The sequence below is a fragment of the Schistocerca cancellata genome, unplaced genomic scaffold (genome assembly GCF_023864275.1).
Source record: "Schistocerca cancellata isolate TAMUIC-IGC-003103 unplaced genomic scaffold, iqSchCanc2.1 HiC_scaffold_969, whole genome shotgun sequence".
NCBI lineage: Eukaryota > Metazoa > Arthropoda > Insecta > Orthoptera > Acrididae > Schistocerca > Schistocerca cancellata.
This window is the reverse complement of record NW_026046977.1, coordinates 13,979-33,336: the sequence shown is the minus strand read 5'-3', so window position 1 is coordinate 33,336 and position 19,358 is coordinate 13,979. Positions and strand designations below refer to the sequence as shown.

The 19,358-nt window shown below is 50.1% G+C and overlaps 23 non-coding genes across 23 annotated transcripts; all 23 read left to right on the top strand.

The window, feature by feature from the left end:
- The first annotated feature begins 388 nt into the window (after positions 1–388).
- On the top strand, positions 389–461 carry Trnaa-ugc (transfer RNA alanine (anticodon UGC)). Its single transcript has one exon. It is a non-coding gene; the product is annotated as a tRNA-Ala (tRNA).
- A 425-nt stretch (positions 462–886) lies between these two features.
- Trnaa-agc (transfer RNA alanine (anticodon AGC)) lies at positions 887–959 on the top strand. Its single transcript has one exon. It is a non-coding gene; the product is annotated as a tRNA-Ala (tRNA).
- A 1,013-nt stretch (positions 960–1,972) lies between these two features.
- Positions 1,973–2,046, top strand: Trnaa-ugc (transfer RNA alanine (anticodon UGC)). Its single transcript has one exon. It is a non-coding gene; the product is annotated as a tRNA-Ala (tRNA).
- Positions 2,047–2,469: 423 nt separating this feature from the next.
- Trnaa-agc (transfer RNA alanine (anticodon AGC)) lies at positions 2,470–2,542 on the top strand. The gene has a single exon. It is a non-coding gene; the product is annotated as a tRNA-Ala (tRNA).
- Positions 2,543–3,556: 1,014 nt separating this feature from the next.
- On the top strand, positions 3,557–3,629 carry Trnaa-ugc (transfer RNA alanine (anticodon UGC)). Its single transcript has one exon. It is a non-coding gene; the product is annotated as a tRNA-Ala (tRNA).
- A 424-nt stretch (positions 3,630–4,053) lies between these two features.
- Trnaa-agc (transfer RNA alanine (anticodon AGC)) lies at positions 4,054–4,127 on the top strand. The gene has a single exon. It is a non-coding gene; the product is annotated as a tRNA-Ala (tRNA).
- Positions 4,128–5,143: 1,016 nt separating this feature from the next.
- On the top strand, positions 5,144–5,216 carry Trnaa-ugc (transfer RNA alanine (anticodon UGC)). Its single transcript has one exon. It is a non-coding gene; the product is annotated as a tRNA-Ala (tRNA).
- A 423-nt stretch (positions 5,217–5,639) lies between these two features.
- On the top strand, positions 5,640–5,712 carry Trnaa-agc (transfer RNA alanine (anticodon AGC)). Its single transcript has one exon. It is a non-coding gene; the product is annotated as a tRNA-Ala (tRNA).
- Positions 5,713–6,725: 1,013 nt separating this feature from the next.
- On the top strand, positions 6,726–6,798 carry Trnaa-ugc (transfer RNA alanine (anticodon UGC)). Its single transcript has one exon. It is a non-coding gene; the product is annotated as a tRNA-Ala (tRNA).
- Positions 6,799–7,221: 423 nt separating this feature from the next.
- On the top strand, positions 7,222–7,294 carry Trnaa-agc (transfer RNA alanine (anticodon AGC)). Its single transcript has one exon. It is a non-coding gene; the product is annotated as a tRNA-Ala (tRNA).
- Positions 7,295–8,307: 1,013 nt separating this feature from the next.
- Positions 8,308–8,380, top strand: Trnaa-ugc (transfer RNA alanine (anticodon UGC)). The gene has a single exon. It is a non-coding gene; the product is annotated as a tRNA-Ala (tRNA).
- Positions 8,381–8,803: 423 nt separating this feature from the next.
- Trnaa-agc (transfer RNA alanine (anticodon AGC)) lies at positions 8,804–8,876 on the top strand. The gene has a single exon. It is a non-coding gene; the product is annotated as a tRNA-Ala (tRNA).
- Positions 8,877–9,890: 1,014 nt separating this feature from the next.
- Trnaa-ugc (transfer RNA alanine (anticodon UGC)) lies at positions 9,891–9,963 on the top strand. The gene has a single exon. It is a non-coding gene; the product is annotated as a tRNA-Ala (tRNA).
- A 423-nt stretch (positions 9,964–10,386) lies between these two features.
- Trnaa-agc (transfer RNA alanine (anticodon AGC)) lies at positions 10,387–10,459 on the top strand. The gene has a single exon. It is a non-coding gene; the product is annotated as a tRNA-Ala (tRNA).
- Positions 10,460–11,472: 1,013 nt separating this feature from the next.
- Positions 11,473–11,545, top strand: Trnaa-ugc (transfer RNA alanine (anticodon UGC)). The gene has a single exon. It is a non-coding gene; the product is annotated as a tRNA-Ala (tRNA).
- Positions 11,546–11,968: 423 nt separating this feature from the next.
- Positions 11,969–12,041, top strand: Trnaa-agc (transfer RNA alanine (anticodon AGC)). The gene has a single exon. It is a non-coding gene; the product is annotated as a tRNA-Ala (tRNA).
- Positions 12,042–13,054: 1,013 nt separating this feature from the next.
- Positions 13,055–13,127, top strand: Trnaa-ugc (transfer RNA alanine (anticodon UGC)). The gene has a single exon. It is a non-coding gene; the product is annotated as a tRNA-Ala (tRNA).
- A 423-nt stretch (positions 13,128–13,550) lies between these two features.
- On the top strand, positions 13,551–13,623 carry Trnaa-agc (transfer RNA alanine (anticodon AGC)). Its single transcript has one exon. It is a non-coding gene; the product is annotated as a tRNA-Ala (tRNA).
- A 1,013-nt stretch (positions 13,624–14,636) lies between these two features.
- Trnaa-ugc (transfer RNA alanine (anticodon UGC)) lies at positions 14,637–14,709 on the top strand. The gene has a single exon. It is a non-coding gene; the product is annotated as a tRNA-Ala (tRNA).
- Positions 14,710–15,132: 423 nt separating this feature from the next.
- Trnaa-agc (transfer RNA alanine (anticodon AGC)) lies at positions 15,133–15,205 on the top strand. The gene has a single exon. It is a non-coding gene; the product is annotated as a tRNA-Ala (tRNA).
- A 1,013-nt stretch (positions 15,206–16,218) lies between these two features.
- Positions 16,219–16,291, top strand: Trnaa-ugc (transfer RNA alanine (anticodon UGC)). The gene has a single exon. It is a non-coding gene; the product is annotated as a tRNA-Ala (tRNA).
- A 1,509-nt stretch (positions 16,292–17,800) lies between these two features.
- On the top strand, positions 17,801–17,873 carry Trnaa-ugc (transfer RNA alanine (anticodon UGC)). Its single transcript has one exon. It is a non-coding gene; the product is annotated as a tRNA-Ala (tRNA).
- Positions 17,874–18,296: 423 nt separating this feature from the next.
- Trnaa-agc (transfer RNA alanine (anticodon AGC)) lies at positions 18,297–18,369 on the top strand. The gene has a single exon. It is a non-coding gene; the product is annotated as a tRNA-Ala (tRNA).
- The last annotated feature ends 989 nt before the right edge of the window (positions 18,370–19,358 follow it).

Sequence of the window (19,358 nt, the reverse complement as noted above, 5' to 3'; positions counted from 1 at the left end):
GAGACGCGGAAGCTTGTTGTGGCCCAGTCTTTTGCAGTTGGACGACAAGAGTGGTACACAGTAGTAAAGTGCGCGGCAGTGAGTTGGCATCAACAGTCGAGTGCACAATGGGGCTTCAGATGTGCTTGTTACCTCAGGCGCTGTGTGATTGTCGACAAGGAGTGAAAACGGAGCAATTTGTGACTGTCCTTTCAATTTAAGACTTTAAATACAGACGGAATTTGTAGTCGTAATACCAGAGCATCGAAACTACTTGGAACTCTTGTGCATATGAACGTGATCGCGCCTTTGTACACTGGTCCCTTCGCCCCCTATAAACCAACCAACCATCATGTCCGCGCACATCAGAGTAGCAAAGGATGGAAAACAGCGCAGCTTTGTTGCGCTTGGGGGCGTAGCTCAGTTGGTAGAGCGTTCGCTTTGCATGTGAAAGGTCCCGGGTTCAAGCCCCGGCGCCTCCATGTTTTGTGGACAGTGCATGGTAAGTGTTGGTCGCGGCGAGCCTAAAGACACGCAAGATGTTGCAAAGCCAGCGTCACAGACTCATATGATGTATACTGACGTAAGGAGAGCAAGACGTGAATGTGAGGACCGGCTGTTGTCGAGGTGTCATCGGAGTGCAAATCTGTCTTAGGTATAACGGCCTAACCTCAATGAAGTCTAGAGTGTGGACAACACGTTCGTCTTACTCAGAGCGGTGGCCGAACGCTATTTTCGACGTTGTGCGTGCCACTTTAATTTTGGCCAACTACGATTCGATACAGAATGCAGGAAACCTGAAAGGACACCCTCACGGACACATTGAGAGTAGTGTTTGTCTGCGGAATAATGGGAGTGCAAGGGTCTGTGATATTGATATGGTTGTATGTAGCACTATCCGTCATCAGGGGGCGTAGCTCAGATGGTAGAGCGCTCGCTTAGCATGCGAGAGGTACTGGGATCGATACCCAGCGTCTCCAGAATTTTTAACACACCAACATGCGCACACTGCCATGCAAGTGAAATAATTCACAGCCAGCAAATGTGTCTAGGCAGATACGAGCGAACGATTAGCAGCAACAATTGGCAAGCGTGCTGTTACGCGCAGGAACCACCCTCCTCCCAGCCCTATACTTAATTTAGAACCAGTACGAGTCTTCCCTTAAGATTCTCAAACCTATGTCGGAAAGATCTGCCTTGCGCCGAGTTCACAAAAATCCCACTGCACATTCCCATTCTTTACGTGCAGTCGGCTGCTACTGGTGTTGCTAGTTATGACTGCTGATGACAGATGCCGTAGCAATCAATTCATGGAGTGAGTTGTATGTTTTGCGACACTCTGTCTCTGACAAGCAAGCGGAGGTGACATAGGCGCGAACACGGGAAGTTTGCAGCCCCTTGCTGCCTGCAGAGACCGAGCAGCCACACTAGTTGGGCGGCCTAAGCCGTAGGCGAAATGTGCTCACTCGCTTGGGTGCGACGTCAAGCTCTAAATAAGGCTGTCACTAGCGTGAGCGTTGCGTGAGCGTCGTGTAAAGTCGGAAAAGTCGTCTGCATGGGTGAGTGCAATGTTTGGGGAGCGTTTCGTAGTTTGCGCAGTGCAATGGAGACGCGGAAGCTTGTTGTGGCCCAGTCTTTTGCAGTTGGACGACAAGAGTGGTACACAGTAGTAAAGTGCGCGGCAGTGAGTTGGCATCAACAGTCGAGTGCACAATGGGGCTTCAGATGTGCTTGTTACCTCAGGCGCTGTGTGATTGTCGACAAGGAGTGAAAACGGAGCAATTTGTGACTGTCCTTTCAATTTAAGACTTTAAATACAGACGGAATTTGTAGTCGTAATACCAGAGCATCGAAACTACTTGGAACTCTTGTGCATATGAACGTGATCGCGCCTTTGTACACTGGTCCCTTCGCCCCTATAAACCAACCAACCATCATGTCCGCGCACATCAGAGTAGCAAAGGATGGAAAACAGCGCAGCTTTGTTGCGCTTGGGGGCGTAGCTCAGTTGGTAGAGCGTTCGCTTTGCATGTGAAAGGTCCCGGGTTCAAGCCCCCGGCGCCTCCATGTTTCGTGGACAGTGCATGGTAAGTGTTGGTCGCGGCGAGCCTAAAGACACGCAAGATGTTGCAAAGCCAGCGTCACAGACTCATATGATGTATACTGACGTAAGGAGAGCAAGACGTGAATGTGAGGACCGGCTGTTGTCGAGGTGTCATCGAGTGCAAATCTGTCTTAGGTATAACGGCCTAACCTCAATGAAGTCTAGAGTGTGGACAACACGTTCGTCTTACTCAGAGCGGTGGCCGAACGCTATTTTCGACGTTGTGCGTGCCACTTTAATTTTGGCCAACTACGATTCGATACAGAATGCAGGAAACCTGAAAGACACCCTCACGGACACATTGAGAGTAGTGTTTGTCTGCGGAATAATGGGAGTGCAAGGGTCTGTGATATTGATATGGTTGTATGTAGCACTATCCGTCATCAGGGGGCGTAGCTCAGATGGTAGAGCGCTCGCTTAGCATGCGAGAGGTACTGGGATCGATACCCAGCGTCTCCAGAATTTTTAACACACCAACATGCGCACACTGCCATGCAAGTGAAATAATTCACAGCCAGCAAATGTGTCTAGGCAGATACGAGCGAACGATTAGCAGCAACAATTGGCAAGCGTGCTGTTACGCGCAGGAACCACCCTCCTCCCAGCCCTATACTTAATTTAGAACCAGTACGAGTCTTCCCTTAAGATTCTCAAACCTATGTCGGAAAGATCTGCCTTGCGCCGAGTTCACAAAAATCCCACTGCACCATTCCCATTCTTTACGTGCAGTCGGCTGCTACTGGTGTTGCTAGTTATGACTGCTGATGACAGATGCCGTAGCAATCAATTCATGGAGTGAGTTGTATGTTTTGCGACACTCTGTCTCTGACAAGCAAGCGGAGGTGACATAGGCGCGAACACGGGAAGTTTGCAGCCCCTTGCTGCCTGCAGAGACCGAGCAGCCACACTAGTTGGGCGGCCTAAGCCGTAGGCGAAATGTGCTCACTCGCTTGGGTGCGACGTCAAGCTCTAAATAAGGCTGTCACTAGCGTGAGCGTTGCGTGAGCGTCGTGTAAAGTCGGAAAAGTCGTCTGCATGGGTGAGTGCAATGTTTGGGGAGCGTTTCGTAGTTTGCGCAGTGCAATGGAGACGCGGAAGCTTGTTGTGGCCCAGTCTTTTGCAGTTGGACGACAAGAGTGGTACACAGTAGTAAAGTGCGCGGCAGTGAGTTGGCATCAACAGTCGAGTGCACAATGGGGCTTCAGATGTGCTTGTTACCTCAGGCGCTGTGTGATTGTCGACAAGGAGTGAAAACGGAGCAATTTGTGACTGTCCTTTCAATTTAAGACTTTAAATACAGACGGAATTTGTAGTCGTAATACCAGAGCATCGAAACTACTTGGAACTCTTGTGCATATGAACGTGATCGCGCCTTTGTACACTGGTCCCTTCGCCCCTATAAACCAACCAACCATCATGTCCGCGCACATCAGAGTAGCAAAGGATGGAAAACAGCGCAGCTTTGTTGCGCTTGGGGGCGTAGCTCAGTTGGTAGAGCGTTCGCTTTGCATGTGAAAGGTCCCGGGTTCAAGCCCCGGCGCCTCCATGTTTTGTGGACAGTGCATGGTAAGTGTTGGTCGCGGCGAGCCTAAAGACACGCAAGATGTTGCAAAGCCAGCGTCACAGACTCATATGATGTATACTGACGTAAGGAGAGCAAGACGTGAATGTGAGGACCGGCTGTTGTCGAGGTGTCATCGAGTGCAAATCTGTCTTAGGTATAACGGCCTAACCTCAATGAAGTCTAGAGTGTGGACAACACGTTCGTCTTACTCAGAGCGGTGGCCGAACGCTATTTTCGACGTTGTGCGTGCCACTTTAATTTTGGCCAACTACGATTCGATACAGAATGCAGGAAACCTGAAAGACACCCTCACGGACACATTGAGAGTAGTGTTTGTCTGCGGAATAATGGGAGTGCAAGGGTCTGTGATATTGATATGGTTGTATGTAGCACTATCCGTCATCAGGGGGGCGTAGCTCAGATGGTAGAGCGCTCGCTTAGCATGCGAGAGGTACTGGGATCGATACCCCAGCGTCTCCAGAATTTTTAACACACCAACATGCGCACACTGCCATGCAAGTGAAATAATTCACAGCCAGCAAATGTGTCTAGGCAGATACGAGCGAACGATTAGCAGCAACAATTGGCAAGCGTGCTGTTACGCGCAGGAACCACCCTCCTCCCAGCCCTATACTTAATTTAGAACCAGTACGAGTCTTCCCTTAAGATTCTCAAACCTATGTCGGAAAGATCTGCCTTGCGCCGAGTTCACAAAAATCCCCACTGCACATTCCCATTCTTTACGTGCAGTCGGCTGCTACTGGTGTTGCTAGTTATGACTGCTGATGACAGATGCCGTAGCAATCAATTCATGGAGTGAGTTGTATGTTTTGCGACACTCTGTCTCTGACAAGCAAGCGGAGGTGACATAGGCGCGAACACGGGAAGTTTGCAGCCCCTTGCTGCCTGCAGAGACCGAGCAGCCACACTAGTTGGGCGGCCTAAGCCGTAGGCGAAATGTGCTCACTCGCTTGGGTGCGACGTCCAAGCTCTAAATAAGGCTGTCACTAGCGTGAGCGTTGCGTGAGCGTCGTGTAAAGTCGGAAAAGTCGTCTGCATGGGTGAGTGCAATGTTTGGGGAGCGTTTCGTAGTTTGCGCAGTGCAATGGAGACGCGGAAGCTTGTTGTGGCCCAGTCTTTTGCAGTTGGACGACAAGAGTGGTACACAGTAGTAAAGTGCGCGGCAGTGAGTTGGCATCAACAGTCGAGTGCACAATGGGGCTTCAGATGTGCTTGTTACCTCAGGCGCTGTGTGATTGTCGACAAGGAGTGAAAACGGAGCAATTTGTGACTGTCCTTTCAATTTAAGACTTTAAATACAGACGGAATTTGTAGTCGTAATACCAGAGCATCGAAACTACTTGGAAACTCTTGTGCATATGAACGTGATCGCGCCTTTGTACACTGGTCCCTTCGCCCCTATAAACCAACCAACCATCATGTCCGCGCACATCAGAGTAGCAAAGGATGGAAAACAGCGCAGCTTTGTTGCGCTTGGGGGCGTAGCTCAGTTGGTAGAGCGTTCGCTTTGCATGTGAAAGGTCCCGGGTTCAAGCCCCGGCGCCTCCATGTTTTGTGGACAGTGCATGGTAAGTGTTGGTCGCGGCGAGCCTAAAGACACGCAAGATGTTGCAAAGCCAGCGTCACAGACTCATATGATGTATACTGACGTAAGGAGAGCAAGACGTGAATGTGAGGACCGGCTGTTGTCGAGGTGTCATCGAGTGCAAATCTGTCTTAGGTATAACGGCCTAACCTCAATGAAGTCTAGAGTGTGGACAACACGTTCGTCTTACTCAGAGCGGTGGCCGAACGCTATTTTCGACGTTGTGCGTGCCACTTTAATTTTGGCCAACTACGATTCGATACAGAATGCAGGAAACCTGAAAGACACCCTCACGGACACATTGAGAGTAGTGTTTGTCTGCGGAATAATGGGAGTGCAAGGGTCTGTGATATTGATATGGTTGTATGTAGCACTATCCGTCATCAGGGGGCGTAGCTCAGATGGTAGAGCGCTCGCTTAGCATGCGAGAGGTACTGGGATCGATACCCAGCGTCTCCAGAATTTTTAACACACCAACATGCGCACACTGCCATGCAAGTGAAATAATTCACAGCCAGCAAATGTGTCTAGGCAGATACGAGCGAACGATTAGCAGCAACAATTGGCAAGCGTGCTGTTACGCGCAGGAACCACCCTCCTCCCAGCCCTATACTTAATTTAGAACCAGTACGAGTCTTCCCTTAAGATTCTCAAACCTATGTCGGAAAGATCTGCCTTGCGCCGAGTTCACAAAAATCCCACTGCACATTCCCATTCTTTACGTGCAGTCGGCTGCTACTGGTGTTGCTAGTTATGACTGCTGATGACAGATGCCGTAGCAATCAATTCATGGAGTGAGTTGTATGTTTTGCGACACTCTGTCTCTGACAAGCAAGCGGAGGTGACATAGGCGCGAACACGGGAAGTTTGCAGCCCCTTGCTGCCTGCAGAGACCGAGCAGCCACACTAGTTGGGCGGCCTAAGCCGTAGGCGAAATGTGCTCACTCGCTTGGGTGCGACGTCAAGCTCTAAATAAGGCTGTCACTAGCGTGAGCGTTGCGTGAGCGTCGTGTAAAGTCGGAAAAGTCGTCTGCATGGGTGAGTGCAATGTTTGGGGAGCGTTTCGTAGTTTGCGCAGTGCAATGGAGACGCGGAAGCTTGTTGTGGCCCAGTCTTTTGCAGTTGGACGACAAGAGTGGTACACAGTAGTAAAGTGCGCGGCAGTGAGTTGGCATCAACAGTCGAGTGCACAATGGGGCTTCAGATGTGCTTGTTACCTCAGGCGCTGTGTGATTGTCGACAAGGAGTGAAAACGGAGCAATTTGTGACTGTCCTTTCAATTTAAGACTTTAAATACAGACGGAATTTGTAGTCGTAATACCAGAGCATCGAAACTACTTGGAACTCTTGTGCATATGAACGTGATCGCGCCTTTGTACACTGGTCCCTTCGCCCCTATAAACCAACCAACCATCATGTCCGCGCACATCAGAGTAGCAAAGGATGGAAAACAGCGCAGCTTTGTTGCGCTTGGGGGCGTAGCTCAGTTGGTAGAGCGTTCGCTTTGCATGTGAAAGGTCCCGGGTTCAAGCCCCGGCGCCTCCATGTTTTGTGGACAGTGCATGGTAAGTGTTGGTCGCGGCGAGCCTAAAGACACGCAAGATGTTGCAAAGCCAGCGTCACAGACTCATATGATGTATACTGACGTAAGGAGAGCAAGACGTGAATGTGAGGACCGGCTGTTGTCGAGGTGTCATCGAGTGCAAATCTGTCTTAGGTATAACGGCCTAACCTCAATGAAGTCTAGAGTGTGGACAACACGTTCGTCTTACTCAGAGCGGTGGCCGAACGCTATTTTCGACGTTGTGCGTGCCACTTTAATTTTGGCCAACTACGATTCGATACAGAATGCAGGAAACCTGAAAGACACCCTCACGGACACATTGAGAGTAGTGTTTGTCTGCGGAATAATGGGAGTGCAAGGGTCTGTGATATTGATATGGTTGTATGTAGCACTATCCGTCATCAGGGGGCGTAGCTCAGATGGTAGAGCGCTCGCTTAGCATGCGAGAGGTACTGGGATCGATACCCAGCGTCTCCAGAATTTTTAACACACCAACATGCGCACACTGCCATGCAAGTGAAATAATTCACAGCCAGCAAATGTGTCTAGGCAGATACGAGCGAACGATTAGCAGCAACAATTGGCAAGCGTGCTGTTACGCGCAGGAACCACCCTCCTCCCAGCCCTATACTTAATTTAGAACCAGTACGAGTCTTCCCTTAAGATTCTCAAACCTATGTCGGAAAGATCTGCCTTGCGCCGAGTTCACAAAAATCCCACTGCACATTCCCATTCTTTACGTGCAGTCGGCTGCTACTGGTGTTGCTAGTTATGACTGCTGATGACAGATGCCGTAGCAATCAATTCATGGAGTGAGTTGTATGTTTTGCGACACTCTGTCTCTGACAAGCAAGCGGAGGTGACATAGGCGCGAACACGGGAAGTTTGCAGCCCCTTGCTGCCTGCAGAGACCGAGCAGCCACACTAGTTGGGCGGCCTAAGCCGTAGGCGAAATGTGCTCACTCGCTTGGGTGCGACGTCAAGCTCTAAATAAGGCTGTCACTAGCGTGAGCGTTGCGTGAGCGTCGTGTAAAGTCGGAAAAGTCGTCTGCATGGGTGAGTGCAATGTTTGGGGAGCGTTTCGTAGTTTGCGCAGTGCAATGGAGACGCGGAAGCTTGTTGTGGCCCAGTCTTTTGCAGTTGGACGACAAGAGTGGTACACAGTAGTAAAGTGCGCGGCAGTGAGTTGGCATCAACAGTCGAGTGCACAATGGGGCTTCAGATGTGCTTGTTACCTCAGGCGCTGTGTGATTGTCGACAAGGAGTGAAAACGGAGCAATTTGTGACTGTCCTTTCAATTTAAGACTTTAAATACAGACGGAATTTGTAGTCGTAATACCAGAGCATCGAAACTACTTGGAACTCTTGTGCATATGAACGTGATCGCGCCTTTGTACACTGGTCCCTTCGCCCCTATAAACCAACCAACCATCATGTCCGCGCACATCAGAGTAGCAAAGGATGGAAAACAGCGCAGCTTTGTTGCGCTTGGGGGCGTAGCTCAGTTGGTAGAGCGTTCGCTTTGCATGTGAAAGGTCCCGGGTTCAAGCCCCGGCGCCTCCATGTTTCGTGGACAGTGCATGGTAAGTGTTGGTCGCGGCGAGCCTAAAGACACGCAAGATGTTGCAAAGCCAGCGTCACAGACTCATATGATGTATACTGACGTAAGGAGAGCAAGACGTGAATGTGAGGACCGGCTGTTGTCGAGGTGTCATCGAGTGCAAATCTGTCTTAGGTATAACGGCCTAACCTCAATGAAGTCTAGAGTGTGGACAACACGTTCGTCTTACTCAGAGCGGTGGCCGAACGCTATTTTCGACGTTGTGCGTGCCACTTTAATTTTGGCCAACTACGATTCGATACAGAATGCAGGAAACCTGAAAGACACCCTCACGGACACATTGAGAGTAGTGTTTGTCTGCGGAATAATGGGAGTGCAAGGGTCTGTGATATTGATATGGTTGTATGTAGCACTATCCGTCATCAGGGGGCGTAGCTCAGATGGTAGAGCGCTCGCTTAGCATGCGAGAGGTACTGGGATCGATACCCAGCGTCTCCAGAATTTTTAACACACCAACATGCGCACACTGCCATGCAAGTGAAATAATTCACAGCCAGCAAATGTGTCTAGGCAGATACGAGCGAACGATTAGCAGCAACAATTGGCAAGCGTGCTGTTACGCGCAGGAACCACCCTCCTCCCAGCCCTATACTTAATTTAGAACCAGTACGAGTCTTCCCTTAAGATTCTCAAACCTATGTCGGAAAGATCTGCCTTGCGCCGAGTTCACAAAAATCCCACTGCACATTCCCATTCTTTACGTGCAGTCGGCTGCTACTGGTGTTGCTAGTTATGACTGCTGATGACAGATGCCGTAGCAATCAATTCATGGAGTGAGTTGTATGTTTTGCGACACTCTGTCTCTGACAAGCAAGCGGAGGTGACATAGGCGCGAACACGGGAAGTTTGCAGCCCCTTGCTGCCTGCAGAGACCGAGCAGCCCACACTAGTTGGGCGGCCTAAGCCGTAGGCGAAATGTGCTCACTCGCTTGGGTGCGACGTCAAGCTCTAAATAAGGCTGTCACTAGCGTGAGCGTTGCGTGAGCGTCGTGTAAAGTCGGAAAAGTCGTCTGCATGGGTGAGTGCAATGTTTGGGGAGCGTTTCGTAGTTTGCGCAGTGCAATGGAGACGCGGAAGCTTGTTGTGGCCCAGTCTTTTGCAGTTGGACGACAAGAGTGGTACACAGTAGTAAAGTGCGCGGCAGTGAGTTGGCATCAACAGTCGAGTGCACAATGGGGCTTCAGATGTGCTTGTTACCTCAGGCGCTGTGTGATTGTCGACAAGGAGTGAAAACGGAGCAATTTGTGACTGTCCTTTCAATTTAAGACTTTAAATACAGACGGAATTTGTAGTCGTAATACCAGAGCATCGAAACTACTTGGAACTCTTGTGCATATGAACGTGATCGCGCCTTTGTACACTGGTCCCTTCGCCCCTATAAACCAACCAACCATCATGTCCGCGCACATCAGAGTAGCAAAGGATGGAAAACAGCGCAGCTTTGTTGCGCTTGGGGGCGTAGCTCAGTTGGTAGAGCGTTCGCTTTGCATGTGAAAGGTCCCGCGTTCAAGCCCCGGCGCCTCCATGTTTTGTGGACAGTGCATGGTAAGTGTTGGTCGCGGCGAGCATAAAGACACGCTAGATGTTGCAAAGCCAGCGTCACAGACTCATATGATGTATACTGACGTAAGGAGAGCAAGACGTGAATGTGAGGACCGGCTGTTGTCGAGGTGTCATCGAGTGCAAATCTGTCTTAGGTATAACGGCCTAACCTCAATGAAGTCTAGAGTGTGGACAACACGTTCGTCTTACTCAGAGCGGTGGCCGAACGCTATTTTCGACGTTGTGCGTGCCACTTTAATTTTGGCCAACTACGATTCGATACAGAATGCAGGAAACCTGAAAGACACCCTCACGGACACATTGAGAGTAGTGTTTGTCTGCGGAATAATGGGAGTGCAAGGGTCTGTGATATTGATATGGTTGTATGTAGCACTATCCGTCATCAGGGGGCGTAGCTCAGATGGTAGAGCGCTCGCTTAGCATGCGAGAGGTACTGGGATCGATACCCAGCGTCTCCAGAATTTTTAACACACCAACATGCGCACACTGCCATGCAAGTGAAATAATTCACAGCCAGCAAATGTGTCTAGGCAGATACGAGCGAACGATTAGCAGCAACAATTGGCAAGTGTGCTGTTACGCGCAGGAACCACCCTCCTCCCAGCCCTATACTTAATTTAGAACCAGTACGAGTCTTCCCTTAAGATTCTCAAACCTATGTCGGAAAGATCTGCCTTGCGCCGAGTTCACAAAAATCCCACTGCACATTCCCATTCTTTACGTGCAGTCGGCTGCTACTGGTGTTGCTAGTTATGACTGCTGATGACAGATGCCGTAGCAATCAATTCATGGAGTGAGTTGTATGTTTTGCGACACTCTGTCTCTGACAAGCAAGCGGAGGTGACATAGGCGCGAACACGGGAAGTTTGCAGCCCCTTGCTGCCTGCAGAGACCGAGCAGCCACACTAGTTGGGCGGCCTAAGCCGTAGGCGAAATGTGCTCACTCGCTTGGGTGCGACGTCAAGCTCTAAATAAGGCTGTCACTAGCGTGAGCGTTGCGTGAGCGTCGTGTAAAGTCGGAAAAGTCGTCTGCATGGGTGAGTGCAATGTTTGGGGAGCGTTTCGTAGTTTGCGCAGTGCAATGGAGACGCGGAAGCTTGTTGTGGCCCAGTCTTTTGCAGTTGGACGACAAGAGTGGTACACAGTAGTAAAGTGCGCGGCAGTGAGTTGGCATCAACAGTCGAGTGCACAATGGGGCTTCAGATGTGCTTGTTACCTCAGGCGCTGTGTGATTGTCGACAAGGAGTGAAAACGGAGCAATTTGTGACTGTCCTTTCAATTTAAGACTTTAAATACAGACGGAATTTGTAGTCGTAATACCAGAGCATCGAAACTACTTGGAACTCTTGTGCATATGAACGTGATCGCGCCTTTGTACACTGGTCCCTTCGCCCCTATAAACCAACCAACCATCATGTCCGCGCACATCAGAGTAGCAAAGGATGGAAAACAGCGCAGCTTTGTTGCGCTTGGGGGCGTAGCTCAGTTGGTAGAGCGTTCGCTTTGCATGTGAAAGGTCCCGCGTTCAAGCCCCGGCGCCTCCATGTTTTGTGGACAGTGCATGGTAAGTGTTGGTCGCGGCGAGCATAAAGACACGCTAGATGTTGCAAAGCCAGCGTCACAGACTCATATGATGTATACTGACGTAAGGAGAGCAAGACGTGAATGTGAGGACCGGCTGTTGTCGAGGTGTCATCGAGTGCAAATCTGTCTTAGGTATAACGGCCTAACCTCAATGAAGTCTAGAGTGTGGACAACACGTTCGTCTTACTCAGAGCGGTGGCCGAACGCTATTTTCGACGTTGTGCGTGCCACTTTAATTTTGGCCAACTACGATTCGATACAGAATGCAGGAAACCTGAAAGACACCCTCACGGACACATTGAGAGTAGTGTTTGTCTGCGGAATAATGGGAGTGCAAGGGTCTGTGATATTGATATGGTTGTATGTAGCACTATCCGTCATCAGGGGGCGTAGCTCAGATGGTAGAGCGCTCGCTTAGCATGCGAGAGGTACTGGGATCGATACCCAGCGTCTCCAGAATTTTTAACACACCAACATGCGCACACTGCCATGCAAGTGAAATAATTCACAGCCAGCAAATGTGTCTAGGCAGATACGAGCGAACGATTAGCAGCAACAATTGGCAAGTGTGCTGTTACGCGCAGGAACCACCCTCCTCCCAGCCCTATACTTAATTTAGAACCAGTACGAGTCTTCCCTTAAGATTCTCAAACCTATGTCGGAAAGATCTGCCTTGCGCCGAGTTCACAAAAATCCCACTGCACATTCCCATTCTTTACGTGCAGTCGGCTGCTACTGGTGTTGCTAGTTATGACTGCTGATGACAGATGCCGTAGCAATCAATTCATGGAGTGAGTTGTATGTTTTGCGACACTCTGTCTCTGACAAGCAAGCGGAGGTGACATAGGCGCGAACACGGGAAGTTTGCAGCCCCTTGCTGCCTGCAGAGACCGAGCAGCCACACTAGTTGGGCGGCCTAAGCCGTAGGCGAAATGTGCTCACTCGCTTGGGTGCGACGTCAAGCTCTAAATAAGGCTGTCACTAGCGTGAGCGTTGCGTGAGCGTCGTGTAAAGTCGGAAAAGTCGTCTGCATGGGTGAGTGCAATGTTTGGGGAGCGTTTCGTAGTTTGCGCAGTGCAATGGAGACGCGGAAGCTTGTTGTGGCCCAGTCTTTTGCAGTTGGACGACAAGAGTGGTACACAGTAGTAAAGTGCGCGGCAGTGAGTTGGCATCAACAGTCGAGTGCACAATGGGGCTTCAGATGTGCTTGTTACCTCAGGCGCTGTGTGATTGTCGACAAGGAGTGAAAACGGAGCAATTTGTGACTGTCCTTTCAATTTAAGACTTTAAATACAGACGGAATTTGTAGTCGTAATACCAGAGCATCGAAACTACTTGGAACTCTTGTGCATATGAACGTGATCGCGCCTTTGTACACTGGTCCCTTCGCCCCTATAAACCAACCAACCATCATGTCCGCGCACATCAGAGTAGCAAAGGATGGAAAACAGCGCAGCTTTGTTGCGCTTGGGGGCGTAGCTCAGTTGGTAGAGCGTTCGCTTTGCATGTGAAAGGTCCCGGGTTCAAGCCCCGGCGCCTCCATGTTTCGTGGACAGTGCATGGTAAGTGTTGGTCGCGGCGAGCCTAAAGACACGCAAGATGTTGCAAAGCCAGCGTCACAGACTCATATGATGTATACTGACGTAAGGAGAGCAAGACGTGAATGTGAGGACCGGCTGTTGTCGAGGTGTCATCGAGTGCAAATCTGTCTTAGGTATAACGGCCTAACCTCAATGAAGTCTAGAGTGTGGACAACACGTTCGTCTTACTCAGAGCGGTGGCCGAACGCTATTTTCGACGTTGTGCGTGCCACTTTAATTTTGGCCAACTACGATTCGATACAGAATGCAGGAAACCTGAAAGACACCCTCACGGACACATTGAGAGTAGTGTTTGTCTGCGGAATAATGGGAGTGCAAGGGTCTGTGATATTGATATGGTTGTATGTAGCACTATCCGTCATCAGGGGGCGTAGCTCAGATGGTAGAGCGCTCGCTTAGCATGCGAGAGGTACTGGGATCGATACCCAGCGTCTCCAGAATTTTTAACACACCAACATGCGCACACTGCCATGCAAGTGAAATAATTCACAGCCAGCAAATGTGTCTAGGCAGATACGAGCGAACGATTAGCAGCAACAATTGGCAAGCGTGCTGTTACGCGCAGGAACCACCCTCCTCCCAGCCCTATACTTAATTTAGAACCAGTACGAGTCTTCCCTTAAGATTCTCAAACCTATGTCGGAAAGATCTGCCTTGCGCCGAGTTCACAAAAATCCCACTGCACATTCCCATTCTTTACGTGCAGTCGGCTGCTACTGGTGTTGCTAGTTATGACTGCTGATGACAGATGCCGTAGCAATCAATTCATGGAGTGAGTTGTATGTTTTGCGACACTCTGTCTCTGACAAGCAAGCGGAGGTGACATAGGCGCGAACACGGGAAGTTTGCAGCCCCTTGCTGCCTGCAGAGACCGAGCAGCCACACTAGTTGGGCGGCCTAAGCCGTAGGCGAAATGTGCTCACTCGCTTGGGTGCGACGTCAAGCTCTAAATAAGGCTGTCACTAGCGTGAGCGTTGCGTGAGCGTCGTGTAAAGTCGGAAAAGTCGTCTGCATGGGTGAGTGCAATGTTTGGGGAGCGTTTCGTAGTTTGCGCAGTGCAATGGAGACGCGGAAGCTTGTTGTGGCCCAGTCTTTTGCAGTTGGACGACAAGAGTGGTACACAGTAGTAAAGTGCGCGGCAGTGAGTTGGCATCAACAGTCGAGTGCACAATGGGGCTTCAGATGTGCTTGTTACCTCAGGCGCTGTGTGATTGTCGACAAGGAGTGAAAACGGAGCAATTTGTGACTGTCCTTTCAATTTAAGACTTTAAATACAGACGGAATTTGTAGTCGTAATACCAGAGCATCGAAACTACTTGGAACTCTTGTGCATATGAACGTGATCGCGCCTTTGTACACTGGTCCCTTCGCCCCTATAAACCAACCAACCATCATGTCCGCGCACATCAGAGTAGCAAAGGATGGAAAACAGCGCAGCTTTGTTGCGCTTGGGGGCGTAGCTCAGTTGGTAGAGCGTTCGCTTTGCATGTGAAAGGTCCCGCGTTCAAGCCCCGGCGCCTCCATGTTTTGTGGACAGTGCATGGTAAGTGTTGGTCGCGGCGAGCATAAAGACACGCTAGATGTTGCAAAGCCAGCGTCACAGACTCATATGATGTATACTGACGTAAGGAGAGCAAGACGTGAATGTGAGGACCGGCTGTTGTCGAGGTGTCATCGAGTGCAAATCTGTCTTAGGTATAACGGCCTAACCTCAATGAAGTCTAGAGTGTGGACAACACGTTCGTCTTACTCAGAGCGGTGGCCGAACGCTATTTTCGACGTTGTGCGTGCCACTTTAATTTTGGCCAACTACGATTCGATACAGAATGCAGGAAACCTGAAAGACACCCTCACGGACACATTGAGAGTAGTGTTTGTCTGCGGAATAATGGGAGTGCAAGGGTCTGTGATATTGATATGGTTGTATGTAGCACTATCCGTCATCAGGGGGCGTAGCTCAGATGGTAGAGCGCTCGCTTAGCATGCGAGAGGTACTGGGATCGATACCCAGCGTCTCCAGAATTTTTAACACACCAACATGCGCACACTGCCATGCAAGTGAAATAATTCACAGCCAGCAAATGTGTCTAGGCAGATACGAGCGAACGATTAGCAGCAACAATTGGCAAGTGTGCTGTTACGCGCAGGAACCACCCTCCTCCCAGCCCTATACTTAATTTAGAACCAGTACGAGTCTTCCCTTAAGATTCTCAAACCTATGTCGGAAAGATCTGCCTTGCGCCGAGTTCACAAAAATCCCACTGCACATTCCCATTCTTTACGTGCAGTCGGCTGCTACTGGTGTTGCTAGTTATGACTGCTGATGACAGATGCCGTAGCAATCAATTCATGGAGTGAGTTGTATGTTTTGCGACACTCTGTCTCTGACAAGCAAGCGGAGGTGACATAGGCGCGAACACGGGAAGTTTGCAGCCCCTTGCTGCCTGCAGAGACCGAGCAGCCACACTAGTTGGGCGGCCTAAGCCGTAGGCGAAATGTGCTCACTCGCTTGGGTGCGACGTCAAGCTCTAAATAAGGCTGTCACTAGCGTGAGCGTTGCGTGAGCGTCGTGTAAAGTCGGAAAAGTCGTCTGCATGGGTGAGTGCAATGTTTGGGGAGCGTTTCGTAGTTTGCGCAGTGCAATGGAGACGCGGAAGCTTGTTGTGGCCCAGTCTTTTGCAGTTGGACGACAAGAGTGGTACACAGTAGTAAAGTGCGCGGCAGTGAGTTGGCATCAACAGTCGAGTGCACAATGGGGCTTCAGATGTGCTTGTTACCTCAGGCGCTGTGTGATTGTCGACAAGGAGTGAAAACGGAGCAATTTGTGACTGTCCTTTCAATTTAAGACTTTAAATACAGACGGAATTTGTAGTCGTAATACCAGAGCATCGAAACTACTTGGAACTCTTGTGCATATGAACGTGATCGCGCCTTTGTACACTGGTCCCTTCGCCCCTATAAACCAACCAACCATCATGTCCGCGCACATCAGAGTAGCAAAGGATGGAAAACAGCGCAGCTTTGTTGCGCTTGGGGGCGTAGCTCAGTTGGTAGAGCGTTCGCTTTGCATGTGAAAGGTCCCGCGTTCAAGCCCCGGCGCCTCCATGTTTTGTGGACAGTGCATGGTAAGTGTTGGTCGCGGCGAGCATAAAGACACGCTAGATGTTGCAAAGCCAGCGTCACAGACTCATATGATGTATACTGACGTAAGGAGAGCAAGACGTGAATGTGAGGACCGGCTGTTGTCGAGGTGTCATCGAGTGCAAATCTGTCTTAGGTATAACGGCCTAACCTCAATGAAGTCTAGAGTGTGGACAACACGTTCGTCTTACTCAGAGCGGTGGCCGAACGCTATTTTCGACGTTGTGCGTGCCACTTTAATTTTGGCCAACTACGATTCGATACAGAATGCAGGAAACCTGAAAGACACCCTCACGGACACATTGAGAGTAGTGTTTGTCTGCGGAATAATGGGAGTGCAAGGGTCTGTGATATTGATATGGTTGTATGTAGCACTATCCGTCATCAGGGGGCGTAGCTCAGATGGTAGAGCGCTCGCTTAGCATGCGAGAGGTACTGGGATCGATACGCAGCGTCTCCAGAATTTTTAACACACCAACATGCGCACACTGCCATGCAAGTGAAATAATTCACAGCCAGCAAATGTGTCTAGGCAGATACGAGCGAACGATTAGCAGCAACAATTGGCAAGTGTGCTGTTACGCGCAGGAACCACCCTCCTCCCAGCCCTATACTTAATTTAGAACCAGTACGAGTCTTCCCTTAAGATTCTCAAACCTATGTCGGAAAGATCTGCCTTGCGCCGATTTCACAAAAATCCCACTGCACATTCCCATTCTTTACGTGCAGTCGGCTGCTACTGGTGTTGCTAGTTATGACTGCTGATGACAGATGCCGTAGCAATCAATTCATGGAGTGAGTTGTATGTTTTGCGACACTCTGTCTCTGACAAGCAAGCGGAGGTGACATAGGCGCGAACACGGGAAGTTTGCAGCCCCTTGCTGCCTGCAGAGACCGAGCAGCCACACTAGTTGGGCGGCCTAAGCCGTAGGCGAAATGTGCTCACTCGCTTGGGTGCGACGTCAAGCTCTAAATAAGGCTGTCACTAGCGTGAGCGTTGCGTGAGCGTCGTGTAAAGTCGGAAAAGTCGTCTGCATGGGTGAGTGCAATGTTTGGGGAGCGTTTCGTAGTTTGCGCAGTGCAATGGAGACGCGGAAGCTTGTTGTGGCCCAGTCTTTTGCAGTTGGACGACAAGAGTGGTACACAGTAGTAAAGTGCGCGGCAGTGAGTTGGCATCAACAGTCGAGTGCACAATGGGGCTTCAGATGTGCTTGTTACCTCAGGCGCTGTGTGATTGTCGACAAGGAGTGAAAACGGAGCAATTTGTGACTGTCCTTTCAATTTAAGACTTTAAATACAGACGGAATTTGTAGTCGTAATACCAGAGCATCGAAACTACTTGGAACTCTTGTGCATATGAACGTGATCGCGCCTTTGTACACTGGTCCCTTCGCCCCTATAAACCAACCAACCATCATGTCCGCGCACATCAGAGTAGCAAAGGATGGAAAACAGCGCAGCTTCGTTGCGCTTGGGGGCGTAGCTCAGTTGGTAGAGCGTTCGCTTTGCATGTGAAAGGTCCCGGGTTCAAGCCCCGGCGCCTCCATGTTTTGTGGACAGTGCATGGTAAGTGTTGGTCGCGGCGAGCCTAAAGACACGCAAGATGTTGCAAAGCCAGCGTCACAGACTCATATGATGTATACTGACGTAAGGAGAGCAAGACGTGAATGTGAGGACCGGCTGTTGTCGAGGTGTCATCGAGTGCAAATCTGTCTTAGGTATAACGGCCTAACCTCAATGAAGTCTAGAGTGTGGACAACACGTTCGTCTTACTCAGAGCGGTGGCCGAACGCTATTTTCGACGTTGTGCGTGCCACTTTAATTTTGGCCAACTACGATTCGATACAGAATGCAGGAAACCTGAAAGACACCCTCACGGACACATTGAGAGTAGTGTTTGTCTGCGGAATAATGGGAGTGCAAGGGTCTGTGATATTGATATGGTTGTATGTAGCACTATCCGTCATCAGGGGGCGTAGCTCAGATGGTAGAGCGCTCGCTTAGCATGCGAGAGGTACTGGGATCGATACCCAGCGTCTCCAGAATTTTTAACACACCAACATGCGCACACTGCCATGCAAGTGAAATAATTCACAGCCAGCAAATGTGTCTAGGCAGATACGAGCGAACGATTAGCAGCAACAATTGGCAAGTGTGCTGTTACGCGCAGGAACCACCCTCCTCCCAGCCCTATACTTAATTTAGAACCAGTACGAGTCTTCCCTTAAGATTCTCAAACCTATGTCGGAAAGATCTGCCTTGCGCCGAGTTCACAAAAATCCCACTGCACATTCCCATTCTTTACGTGCAGTCGGCTGCTACTGGTGTTGCTAGTTATGACTGCTGATGACAGATGCCGTAGCAATCAATTCATGGAGTGAGTTGTATGTTTTGCGACACTCTGTCTCTGACAAGCAAGCGGAGGTGACATAGGCGCGAACACGGGAAGTTTGCAGCCCCTTGCTGCCTGCAGAGACCGAGCAGCCACACTAGTTGGGCGGCCTAAGCCGTAGGCGAAATGTGCTCACTCGCTTGGGTGCGACGTCAAGCTCTAAATAAGGCTGTCACTAGCGTGAGCGTTGCGTGAGCGTCGTGTAAAGTCGGAAAAGTCGTCTGCATGGGTGAGTGCAATGTTTGGGGAGCGTTTCGTAGTTTGCGCAGTGCAATGGAGACGCGGAAGCTTGTTGTGGCCCAGTCTTTTGCAGTTGGACGACAAGAGTGGTACACAGTAGTAAAGTGCGCGGCAGTGAGTTGGCATCAACAGTCGAGTGCACAATGGGGCTTCAGATGTGCTTGTTACCTCAGGCGCTGTGTGATTGTCGACAAGGAGTGAAAACGGAGCAATTTGTGACTGTCCTTTCAATTTAAGACTTTAAATACAGACGGAATTTGTAGTCGTAATACCAGAGCATCGAAACTACTTGGAACTCTTGTGCATATGAACGTGATCGCGCCTTTGTACACTGGTCCCTTCGCCCCTATAAACCAACCAACCATCATGTCCGCGCACATCAGAGTAGCAAAGGATGGA